This window comes from Canis lupus, chromosome 12, assembly GCF_048164855.1.
Source record: "Canis lupus baileyi chromosome 12, mCanLup2.hap1, whole genome shotgun sequence".
In the NCBI taxonomy this organism is placed as follows: Eukaryota; Metazoa; Chordata; class Mammalia; order Carnivora; family Canidae; genus Canis; species Canis lupus.
In genome coordinates, this window is record NC_132849.1 from 5,271,896 (window position 1) to 5,284,400 (window position 12,505).

Here is a 12,505-nt window from a genome sequence, read left to right on the forward strand (position 1 = left end):
CACACATGGTACTGTGACCAATTTCAAGATTAACTACAGATGTGAGTGAAGAGCAGGAAATAGTGCATTGTCACAAGTAAGGAAGGTGACAGAAACCCATCTTCCCAGCCCAGAGAGTCTCCTACGAGAGAGTAAAGGTCCATGGGATAAAATTGGACCCAATTCCCAATCCCTCACCTAATTCCAGAAGCAAATTAAGAATTTTCCCAGCAGAGCAAGGGTAGACAGAGAGAACAGGTTCTGGAAGTGATGGGGGTCCCATTCATGGTTTGAGGAATTCACAGTTACAGAGCAGAGCAGGGAAGGGCCCACCAAGCGCCAGATTCTATGGGCCAGAATCTAAACAACTATTTCTGCTGCCTGCACCTCAAGGTCCATGGGTTGTCTGTCCCTGAACACAGAGGACACTAACTGCCTTAGGGAAGGGGCCATGGTAATTCTCCCCACATGGATCTTATTCTCATGCCTAGAGGTTTCCCTGCCTTTCTAGAGAAAGCCAGTTTGGTGTCAAATTAATCTTGACAGATTGTGCTGAAGGCCGAAGAAAGCAGACATAAAAGGGTAAGAACAAGGGTACAAACTCAAAACTGTGGCCAGAGAAGCAGGCAGGGCTGCCAAAGGAGAGGCAAGAATTTAATACATACCAAGTACTTGAAGTCAGAAATAGAAGAGTCGGGGCGTGACGTGAAGGAAAGGCAAGTCGAGGCAGGAGATAGTGCAGGCTTGCCCTCTGACCACAGGCCGTGGCTCATTCAGGCACCTTTTCAAGGGCCCATCTGCACGGTGCTGGAGAGGGTCTCCCTCCTCTGCTCACAGCCTTTCCTGCCCTTGGCAGCTTCGGGATCTCTTCTGGCTCTGAGCTTGGCATCCAGAGCCTTGCCCTGTGGCCCCAGCCTGCCCCTCCGGCTTCACCCACCCCAAACAGACTGAGCCCCTCAGCCAGGGCCTGTGTGTCTCCTCGCCTGGAAGGCCCTCTGCCCCCTCTCCCCTCTGCACTCGCAGCATCTACCCACCTCACCCCGAGCCCCAGCTCAGTCTCTGAGCCAAATCCTCGTCTCCCAGGACCATCTCCGTCCATGCCCCTCCCTGGCCCAAAGCCCTGGCCACGGCGGTTCTCTCCAAGCTAGGGAGCCTCTCACTTAAATGCACCCGACAACAGCCTGCCAGCATGCACAGATTATTAAATGACTGGAGCCGGGTCCCCAGCCTCTGCGATCTTGTTCCTGAGCTCCATAGGGGTTGTGTGTGAAGCCAAGTGTGACACCCTTTGTCTAACCCACTCTTTGGGGGGCTTGCCTGTGAACCAGGCACTAACATGGATGCAGGAACCCAGGTGTGAAGGAACCACATTTCAGTGTATTTCTCAATAATTTCTTTTTCAGGCTTCCAGTCCCCTGGGATGATGGAAACTTAACTGTCGATTTAGGGGATCCCACCCTCATAGCACTGGCTCCTCTTCCAGCAAACTGTGTGTTGGTGATGAGAGAGGTTTATTCACTGAGGGAGAAGCTGACAAATGTGCAGCAAAGGCCAGTTCCTGTTTCTTACTCTGACCTTGCTGTAGCCATGGTCACAGTCCTGGAGGAGGGATGCAGTGGATGCGCCAGCAGGACAGACCAGGTCAGCCTTTGGTGATGGTGACCTGGAACCCAGTGGAAGGAAGCATCATGGGGAGGTCCACTCAGTTTACTTACAACTGCAGTCTTCTTTGGGTGCCTGGGTGGCTCAGTTGGTTAAGCATCTGCCTCCGGCTCAGGTCATGGTCCTGGGCTCGAGCCTTCCCGGCTTGGCAGGCTCCTGGTTCCCTGGGGGTTCCCGGACCAGAGGGTGAGGTTCAGTGGGCTGGCCTGGGGTCAGCAGTAGCTGAGGGCACAGATGCTCTGGGAAGATGGGCCGGGTCATAAAAAGCAGGGCAGTTCTGTATCAGAACTCCCTGCTTCTCCCTCTGCCCCTCGTGCTCTCACTCTCTCTCAATCTCAAATAAATAAAAATTAAAAAACACACACGCAAAACAACTGAAGTCTTCTCAAATCTGCTTCCTCTCCTCCTGACTTCTTAACTCTTCTCACCTCCTGTTGTCTGGACTGTTCTTCAAAATCCCAGAATCAGGGATCCCTGGGTGGCGCAGCAGTTTGGCGCCTCCCTTTGGCCCGGGGCGCGATCCTGGAGACCCGGGATCGAATCCCACGTCGGGCTCCCGGTGCATGGAGCCTGCTTCTCCCTCTGCCTGTGTCTCTGCCTCTCTCTCTCTCGCTGTGTGCCTATCATAAAAAAAAAAAAAAAAAAAAAAAAAAAAATTCCCAGATTCATCTATCTGTAGTCCTTTCTCTCCTTGCTCTAGAGTAGCATGGAACTTCAGAAGCATTTTGCCCAGTCCTCTGTTTTACAGGTGGAGAGATTGTGGCAGTTCCTGGCAAACCCAGAGTTAGGTCTCAGGTGAGGTCACAGACGTGAAATCCAGCGCTCTTAGCCCCAAAGACTTCCTGTCCTTCACACAGTTACGTGCCCTCGTCCTTTCTGTGGCCACCACCTGACCTCCTACATGGATGACGGTGGCAGCGATCAATGCAGATGCGTCGTCACGCTGTGCTCAGAGCCTCCAGGCGTGCCTCCTCTCCTCATTCCTCACACCCGACTCTTCAGGGTCAGCTCAAATGCCACCTCTCCCAGGGAGCACATGCTGGTGGGACATGACCTCTCCAGCCTCCAGCTGCATTCGGCCCTGGTGGTCCCTGCCGCAGGTGGCTTCACGGATGCCCGGCAGGCAGCTGCGCTTCATGCCCTCACTCTTCAATAAGTAGCTTCACGTGGGGGCAGGGGCTCTGCCTCAGACCTCCTGGCTGCCCCTGCAGCCCGCTGAGGCCCCGAGAGCCACCTCTTGCCTGTGGTGTATGCGAGGGACGACGGAGCTTCAGCACAATGCTTACAAGCGGCCACAGAGACATTAGGCCAGAAGAAATGGGGACACAAGCCCCGCGGGGAACGTTTACCCTGCGGGGGTGGGGGAGCAACTCCAAGGGCAGTTGAAGGACTGGGGGGACACAGAGGGGCAGCAGGCCGGCAGGTGTCCCAGGACAAGAGGGGAGACCACGTAGGGGCCGGTGGGCCAGAGCCGGGAGGTGCCAGCGAGCTGGGGCAGGAGGTCCCTCTGCTCCTGCGGCCACCCCAGTCACGGCCGCGCCACTGCCCCGGGGCATTTCCCGGGCTCTCCTCCGGGGATGGCTGCTCTTCCCGCCGAGCGCTCCCTCCTTGGTGCGGCCTCGGCCGCCCGCCGGTCCCGTCCACAGCGCCCCGTACCTGCAGGGGCCTCGGCCTCGGTCACCTGGAGCTCGCGGTCCAGGCCCACCCGGGGACGGGGACGGGGACGGCGACGGGGACGGGGACGCAGCGGGTGCACCATCACACCCACCCCAGCAGCCGGTTTGGGGGCAGCGCCCTGAGGCGTCTCCTCCGAAGCCTGGAGCAGCGAGCCCAGGAGGAAACCCGCGGCCTCCCCTGCCCCGCCTGCCGCCTCCCTCAGGGGAGGGGGGCCACGCCGCACCCCCAAGTCCTCCAACTCGTCCTGTGCCTCACAGTCTCCACAGGGTTTCCAGGTTCATCATCTCATCGGATCTTCCCCCAAACCTCAGCAAGTGGCGGTGCACGCGGACATCCTGCCATGTGTGTCAGATGCGGAACCTGAGGCAGGAGACGCCAAGCGCGGCGCCCAGCAGAGCCCTGGCCTCCCGCCTCCTGGCCTGGCCGGGCCTTCCCCGCACCTTCCCGCACCTTCCCCGCGCTGGGGGCCGGGAGAAGGCTCAGAGCCTGGCCCCGAATCTCCAGCTGGGAGCACCCGCCGGAGGGGATGAGGGACGCTGTTAGCCAAAGTGAGGAGCAGCCTTTCCAAGCTGGGGGGGCCAGAGAATAACAGGCTGTCCTCTTCTTCTACCGGACACTCGGCCCAGGAGGCCGTGAGCTGCCCTGGGCCACAAGGTCCTGACGTGCAGGGCAGGGGGAGAGCCGGGACCCTTGGTCCAGGCGGGCAGGTGCCCCACACTGCGCTGAGCTCCGGGTGGAACAGTCAAGAACCCGCGCCTTTGTTCTCTGGTGACTGGGCTGTGGATGGGATCCCATTTGGTGTGAGACTGTGGGGCCCTCCCACAGATCATTTTGTTTTCACTTGGGAGCAGGGGCTTTAGGCACCGTGTTCCCGCTCGGTGTTCCCAGACTGCCTGGGCCCACGTCCCAGCTCCCTGACTGATCAGCTGTGTGTGCAGGGGACTTGGCCATGCCACCGCTTCAGGGTTCTGTGGGATTTTTAAGGAGGTGATACACATAAAGTCTTTAACTGTATAGTGCCCGGCCGCAGTAACTCCCCACAAATATTGGTTGATGTTATTATGTACTTATTCTAGAGTTAGAAGAAGAGGCAGTAAAATTTGGTTAGGCCGTGCAAGTGTAAATGACTGTGCCCGTACCCCTGTCCAGTCCAGAGGCCTCAGGAGGAAGGTATTGAAAGGTCTGAATTGTTCCACAGAAGGAGAGAGCAGCTCTGTGATTTAACTGAGCTGCACAAAGCCACCCTGGTACCATCCCCAAGTGTGGCCCAGGAGGCCCTCGCCTGCTCCGTGTCCTGCCAGGGACCTGTCCTCAGCAGCTGACTCTGCTCCCTGCCTTGTGGCCCTGGATTACCAGGGACCTGAATGCCCGAGGGAGGCTGGTCCCCACCCACTGGCTGATTGCTGAGAACAGGTGGGTCCTGAAGGCAGGGCCAGCCCTATTTGTGGGGAGGCAAAGCACATCCAAGCTGAGATGTTGGAGAGAATTGAGTAAACAGCCCCATCTCAGCTTCCATCTGTCTGGCAAGGACTGGGCATGATACCAGCCAGAGCCAGGGGAACTTTTACTCAAAGCAAAATGACCAACCAAGACGTTGGGAATGGACATGTGTTCAGATCTGAGCCAAGAGCTCCTGAGGGGCTCAGTGCATGCTCAGGAGGCCCGGGCTTCTCTCTATGAAGGTGTGGGGATCAGAAGATCCTGGGGCATGGGCAGAGGAGGACAGTGGCTTCAGTGACCTGAACAAAGGGCATCTCCAGAGGATCTGTTCTTGTGACTCTCCCAGAACAGCGCAACTGGTGCTCGCTGGGCAGCCAAGCCCTCTGCAGGGTGAGGTGTGGCCCTCTCTGGGACTCGCTTTACAGTGAGGCATGTGCGCACAGGCTAGGGGTCGGGCAGTCAAGTCAGGATCAGCAGATATGTGTCTCTGCCCTTCCCTGGCCACACCAAGTCTCTGGCATCTTCTTCTCCACCCCATCCATTCCTCTCCACCTTAGGTCCTTTATGCTGAAGTGGGCTTTAAAAAAATTTTTTTTAAGATTTAATTTATTTGTTCATGAAAGACGAGAGAGAGGCAGAGGCATAGGCAGAGGGAGAGGCAGGCTCCCTGCAGAGAGCCCAATGTGGGACTCGATCCCAAAACCCTGGGATCACACTCTGAGCCAAAGACAGATGCTCAACTGCTGAGCCACCCAGGCATCCCTGAAGTGGGCTTTTAAAAATAGGTAAAGCACATGGTACACAGTGAAAAGTCCCGTCCGGCCCTGCCATCCTTCCCCCTGCTCAGGCCAACGTGTGCATGAGATGGCACATGCATATACAAGCATATAGGTCAATATTCTCCTTTTCTGGTTTTGTGAGGTTTTTGTTTGTTTGTTTGTTTGCTTGCTTTGGTTTGGTTTGGTGGCAGAGATTCCTATTAGAGTCTGGAAAAACTCTGGGTTCCTCCCTAAAATAGGGTACACACACAAAATTAGTGTATGATTTCAGGGGTTTTTATGTACTCTGTGGCCCCTTTTGTCCTACTCAGCAAGGGATTCTGGTTTTACTTGTAGCAAGTGGGTCTGATTCATATTTTCTCTCCTTAACACTGTCTCCCCACATACACACATCCTCTACCTGCCCGGATCTTGTCAAGATTTCGACAAAGGAGAGCTTCAAAGGCCTTCACAAAGTAGCTTCAGCAAGCCAGCCAGCCAGCCAGTGCCGTCTTTCAGTAACTTCCTATTAGATTGAGGACAAAACAGAATCTCAACTCTTTAGAATGGCTTGGAAGGCCCTGAACAAGTATCCCTGAACTTCCCTCCTGGTGTCATCCTCCAAGGATCACTCTCTGCACAGGCAGCTCTGGCCATAGTGACCTTACTTCTATCCTCATTGAACAAACCCAGGTCTCACCTTAGGGTCTTTGCTTCAGCTGCTCCTCTGCCTGGAAAACTATTCGCCCTACAAGTTGCATCACTGGTTCCTTCTGGCATCGGCCCATTGTCCTTCCTCTGAGAGGCCCTCCCCCGCCACCCCTCCTAATGCCATGCCCCACTCCTGGCACCCCCTTCTAAGGCACCCCAGCCCCTTCCATTGTCCTCAGGGCACTTACCACTTCTGACATCTTAACTTCTTTGGCGTTACAGTCTCCCCCGCTAGGGTGTGAGCGCTGGGAAGTCGGCAGCCTTGTCTGCCCCATCTCTAGCACCCAGAAGGGGGCCTGGCACATCCTAGGCGCTTAATAAATGTCTGTGGACTGAATGAAAGAATCTTGGTGGAGGTCAGATAAGAATCTGGACTCACTTTTCCATCCCACCAAAGCAGCTCCAGGCAATCCCTGGCTAATGTTCTAGGCACAGTTCCTGCCTCTCCCTCATTTCTCTATTCCCAGATGTCCTACCCTTTCCCCAGACCTCTGGGGCTCCTCCTTCCCAATCAGCATCTAACAAAAACTCTTTGTGATTTTATGCCTGGGGGATTTAATCTGAGTCAATTTGGCTTCTCCAGCTCGGGCTCCGCTGAGTCCAAAGGTCTGATCAGCGTTTCCAGTGGACCAGCCAGCAGCTCCACCGTCTGAGGGCTCAGAGCTCCATCCCCAGCGGAACCAGGGTACTGACAGGATGCTTGGAGCCTCGCTGCCCACTCTGCTGCCATTCCTGGGCCTTGTAGAACTAAATGAAGACCAAGCGAAGGAGAAAGGCAAAGGCTATTTATTCAACGCTTGCTGCAGCAAGGGAGTCAGTCAGCCATGAGGTCACTGATGTTTTAAAAGAGGCTCAAGGGCAGGCAGAGGAATGGGAAGGCTTTGCCTCCAGCAGGAAAAAAGAAAGGGAAGGGTGTGGATGCGCCTCCTCTGGAGGCTGTTGGTGTGGGAAGCTGTAAGGCAGGTGACTAGAAGCTGGGCATCCTGTAGGACTGGTTGGAGTGCGGATTTAACTTTCTCTGGTTGGTACGAAGTTGCAGTGGGCACAAAACTTGTGGAAGTTGTCAGTCCCGGCCATCTTGAGCAGACTGTTCCAGAAAGTCAGTGTTTAGCTTTCCGAATTGTTACTAGAGGTGGTCTTACACATGTGACCTTCAGATTGCCTGAGTGATGTATTGTTGACAAAGAGTCAGCTCCATGGGCAGGTCTCTGCAGGGCGTGGGTTGGAGTTCTGTTTTCCATCTGGTCTGGCCAAGGTCTCTTAATTTACAGTGCAGATCAGTCCTTCGGTGACTCCTCCTTCCTTCCTTCAAGTGTATGAACATGTTGGGGTAGTAGAATCCCTGCGTGCTCGATTTCCTGCATTCAGCAGCTCTCTGGTGAAGGTCCTTGCTGTTCAAGGAAGGTTGTGAGGTGCAGGAAGAGGAGGAGGCCGGGCCAAGAACTGAGCTGTCCACCCGTCCCAGGATTGGTCTGGCATGGGTATTCTGAGCTGGGAAGGCTTTGTGGTCAGTGTGGGGTTTCGGGAGTGGACTGCTATAGATGGGACCTGGGGAGAGATGGGGGGAGACTCTTGGGAGGGAAGATGATAAGGCAGGGGGCAGGTGGAGTGGCCTTAGGTTAGTCACTCACTTGTTTTGTGGCGAGCTGCTGGGGGGCAGACATGCATGGTACACGTGAAGGTGCTATGTGAGTCGTGAAGGTTTTAGCATGAGGCATGAGGGAAGGCTGTGGGAATCACCTGGAAAGGGCCTCTCTCCCCCAAATGAGGAGACTGTATGTAGCTGGGCAGTGGTTTGGCACCTGCCTTTGGTCCAGGGCGTGATCCTGGAGTCCCGGGATTGAGTCTCGCGTCCGGCTCCCAGCATGGAGCCTGCTTCTCCCTCCTCCTGTGTCTCTGTCTCTCTCTCTCTCTTTCTCTCTATGTCTATCATGGATAAATAAAAAAATCTTAAAAAAAATTAAAACCATCATTTACTGAGTTGGAGTCACTGCTCTGAGCCTGCATAGAACCCCTACAACAGTCCTTTGAGGTAGTTACTATTATCGTCTCCATATTACAGGTGAGATAATTGAAGTACAGGGCAGTTAAGGAACTTGCCAGGGGGAGAGAATGCTTACGTTGTTTGCTTTGCACAAGATCAGCAACAACCACGCACCCTCGGACGCTGCTCCTTGATTCAAGATCTTTGTCCACGATGTGTGTCCCGATGCATCACTAACAATTAGCTATTGTAAAAACCAGCTCTTGCTAAGTGTGAGGCATAGTACTAAGCACTTGCATGTATTAACTCATTTAATCTTAGTATCAGCCCTCTGAGGTGAGGAACTGTGCCACGTCACCTCTTGTCAATAAGCAGAGCCAAGACCACTTGTCCATCAAGCCCTGATCCACACAGTGGTCTGTGGCTGGGAGCCAACCCCAAGTCAGTGGTTCTTGCCTTTCTGGACACCCTCCCCAGAAAAACATGCAGGTGTACATACACCCACACCCCTTAGGAAATTCACAGATGCCCACACGAGCCTTCCCATGGCAAGTGGGTGATGGAGGAAGACTTCTAGGTGAATGTTTCAGCCGGGGATAGTCTCCAGTCTAGAACAAAAAGTCAAAAGACTTTGAATTCTAAGAGATTTACTTTATTGAGAGAATAGAAATAAAATTCCATAGCTACTTTTATATACTTCACTAGTGAACAGAACAGAAAGCAGCCTGAGAGTCCCCATCTTTGGATCAATTCAATTACCCAACATCTCCCACACATCTAGCCAGTTGAACACTGTTGGAGAAAATCTCATAATTCTGCTGATTTATGCCAATGCACATTTATGGGGTCTAATCCCAGCTGGGTCTTTAACACTGCTTGACAGCTTTTACTTGTACCAGATAAACTCACACCCATTCTCCCAATGGCCACTCCAACCCTTCTGTAATGATTCTTTGAGCTTTAAAAGTTTTCATGTGTTAGAAGCACAATTGCACAAATTTTAATTCACATCCTCCAGGACTTTTATCCAGTTTTTCCCTCTACTTGGGCTCTTGACCCTTTATTTTGTTTATTTATTTGGATAATTATTTATTTAGAGGCTACCATGCCTGGCACTGGGCTGTGCTTGAGGACCCTACCACGGTTTCCGTTCTCATGGAGTTTACAGCCCAGAGAGAAAGACTATCATTCCGCAAATAATTACAAATCTGATGAGAGACACTAAAGGGAAAGGAGAGATATTGTCAAATATGTTGATATGGAGGTTTCAGGAAGGCCTCCCTGAAGGAAGCAGCATTTCCAGCAGAGTCCCAAAGGATGATATGTCAGTTTGGAATGCTTTGGGCTGCACACAACAGAAAATCTGACCAACAGTGAAACCATAAGGATGTTTATTATTTCCTTAAGAAGCCTGGAAGCAAAGAGTTTCAGGGCTTTTAGGTGGCTCAACAAGATTATCAAGAGCCATGAGTTGATATTCCTACAATTTTCTTGGTTTTTCCCTCAGTCATAAGAGGGTTGCCATAGATTCAAGTGTGACTTTCTTGCATAACATCATTTCAAAGCACAAAAAAGAAAAAAGGCTCTGGTTTCCAAGCAGCTCTCTTTCAAACGGGCACAAAATTCATCCAGAAATTCCCAGGAGTTTCTCTCTTGTGTTTTTTTTCTCCCGAAAGTGGATCATATGCCCACCCGAGGCATAAGGAGAAGGGGTTACCATGATTGACTTAGACCAATCAGGACTGATCCCATAGCATAGTGAGGACCCTACCTTTCCTGAATATATTGCTGCCTACTGGATCCCTCAAATGAGAATCAAAGGGTCTATCAATTCTGTATATGGACACCTAGGTAATCTGAATAAATAAAACTTCATACCAATAAAACTTTCAAAAGTCATCTTAAAAGAATCAAAGAGGTAACACGATTTGAGGAATTGCTGAATTGAGATGCTGAGCTACTGAAGAGGATGGGAAAGTGGACAAGTGAAGCCTCCTCATGCCTTAGGGCTTTGTTCTGGAAAAGGCTGAGCTGCAGTTCTGGCAGCCTCCAGGGGCTAGGGTGGAAATTTCAAAGTCAAGTGGTTCTGACTTGCAGTGCCCTCAGGAACTGGGAAAGGATAACTTCTCTTTAGAGGAAGACAATATTATCTTGAACGCCAGGGTATTTCTATAAATAACTTTCTAAAACAATGTCCAGTACACAAAGATAACCCAAGGATATCGGACAGCATGAATAAGAACAGTAGATACAATATGTAATAGAAACAGACTCACAGGGCCTCCAGATACTGAAATGATCAGTATAGATCACAAAACAATTATGCTTGTTATGTTCAAGGAGTAAAAGCCAAGAATGGAAAATTTGGCTTGGAAATAGAAATTTTTATTTTTATTTATTTATTTATTTTTTTAAAGTTCACATTTCTTTTTTTTTTTTTTAATTTTTATTTATTTATGATAGTCACACACACACAGAGAGAGGCAGAGACATAGGCAGAGGGAGAAGCAGGCTCCATGCACCGGGAGCCCGACGTGGGATTCGATCCCGGGTCTCCAGGATCACGCCCTGGGCCAAAGACAGGCGTTAAACCACTGCACCACCCAGGGATCCCAGGAAATAGAAATTTTTAAAAAACGATATTGCAAATGTTAAACAGGGAAAATGTAAATTTGGAAATTAAAACACAATAACCAAAATTAAGAACTGAGATGGGGATCCCTGGGTGGCTCAGCGGTTTAGCGCCTGCCTTCAGCCCAGGGCATGATCCTGGAGTCCTGGAATCGAGTCCCACATCAGGCTCCCTCTGCCTGTGTCTCTGCCTCTCTCTCAGTGTGTTTCACATGAATAAATAAATTAAAAAATCTTAAAAAAAAAAAAAAAAGAACAGAGACAGTTTTGCCAGCAGATTAGATATAGTAGAAGGGAAAATAGGTCAGAAGAAAATAACCAGAACAATGCATAATGGAGTAAAAAGAAAGAAAATGCAGAGGAGTGGGTAAGAAACATGGATGTCACAATGAAAAGGTCTAGAAAGAGTCCTTGAGGAAAGGAAAGACTGGGCATAGGCAATATTTGAAGGAAAAATGGTTCAAAGATTTCCAGAGCTGATGAAACACAAGAAATAATACATTTAAGAATCTAACAAATACTAAGAAGGATAAATAAAAAAGAAACTTATATGTCCGTAAAATTGCAGAAAACCAATTTTCTGCAAGAAGAAAATAGTAAAAACACTCAAAGTAAATGGACAAATTACCTTTAAAAGCAATAACATTCAAAGGACTCCTACTTCTCTATTTCAGAACTTACTACAGAGCAACAGTAATCAAGACAGTGTGGTGTGGGCATAAGGGTAGATATACAGGTCAATGGAATAGAATTCAGAGGCCAGAATAAATCCTCACATTTATGGTCAATTGATTTTCAACGCCAGTGCCAAAAATTCAAAGGGGAAAAATAGTTTTTTCAACAAACAGTTCTAGGACAATTGTATATCCACATACAAGTAAATGAAAGTGGACCCCACCTCATATAATATACAAATATTAACTCAAATTGGGACAAAGACCTAAGTGTAAGCACTTAAAATAGAAAAATCTTAGAAGAAAGTAAACATTGGAGTAAATCTTTGTGACCTTAAGTTAGGCAGTGTTTTTTTTTTTTTTTTTTTTAATTTATTTATTCATGAGAGACACACAGAGAGAGGCAGAGACACAGGCAGAGGGAGAAACAGGCTCCATGCAGGGAGCCCGACGTGGGACTCGATCCCGGGTCTCCAGGATCACGCCCTGGACTGAAAGTGGCGCTAAACCGCTGAGCCACCGGGTCTGCCTTTAGGCAATGGTTTTCTAGCTAGGAAACCAAAAGCATAAACAACTAAAGAAAAATACATTAATTAGACTATATGAAAATTGAAAGCTTTTGTGGTTCAAAGGATACCATCAAGAAAGTGAAGAGTGCTCGCTTCGGCAGCACACATACTAAAATTGGAACGATAGAGAGAAGACTGGCATGGCCCCTGCTCAAGGATGACACGCAAATTTATGAAGCATTCCATATTATTAAATATCAGTGAGGGTGACAGAACATGAGAGACTTCTGACTCTGGGAAACGAACAAGGGGTGGTGGAAAGGGAGGTGGGGCAGGGGGTGGGGGTGACTGGGTGACGGGCACTGAGGGGGGCACTTGACGGGATGAGCACTGGGTGTTATGCTATATGTTGGCAAATTGAACTCCTATAAAAAGAATATACAAAAGAAAGAAAGAAAGAAAGAAAGAAAGAAAGAAAGA

General features: G+C 50.3%; 1 long non-coding RNA gene and 1 other non-coding gene across 2 annotated transcripts; one reads left to right on the forward strand and one right to left on the reverse strand.

The window, feature by feature from the left end:
- Window positions 1-1,992: 1,992 nt before the first annotated feature.
- Window positions 1,993-6,699, reverse strand: LOC140600961 (uncharacterized). Its single transcript, XR_012004049.1, has 3 exons — window positions 6,416-6,699; window positions 5,938-6,042; window positions 1,993-2,261 (listed from the first exon to the last, which is right to left on the reverse strand). It is a non-coding gene; the product is annotated as an uncharacterized lncRNA (long non-coding RNA).
- A 5,471-nt stretch (window positions 6,700-12,170) lies between these two features.
- Window positions 12,171-12,277, forward strand: LOC140602053 (U6 spliceosomal RNA). Its single transcript, XR_012005092.1, has one exon. It is a non-coding gene; the product is annotated as a U6 spliceosomal RNA (small nuclear RNA).
- The last annotated feature ends 228 nt before the right edge of the window (window positions 12,278-12,505 follow it).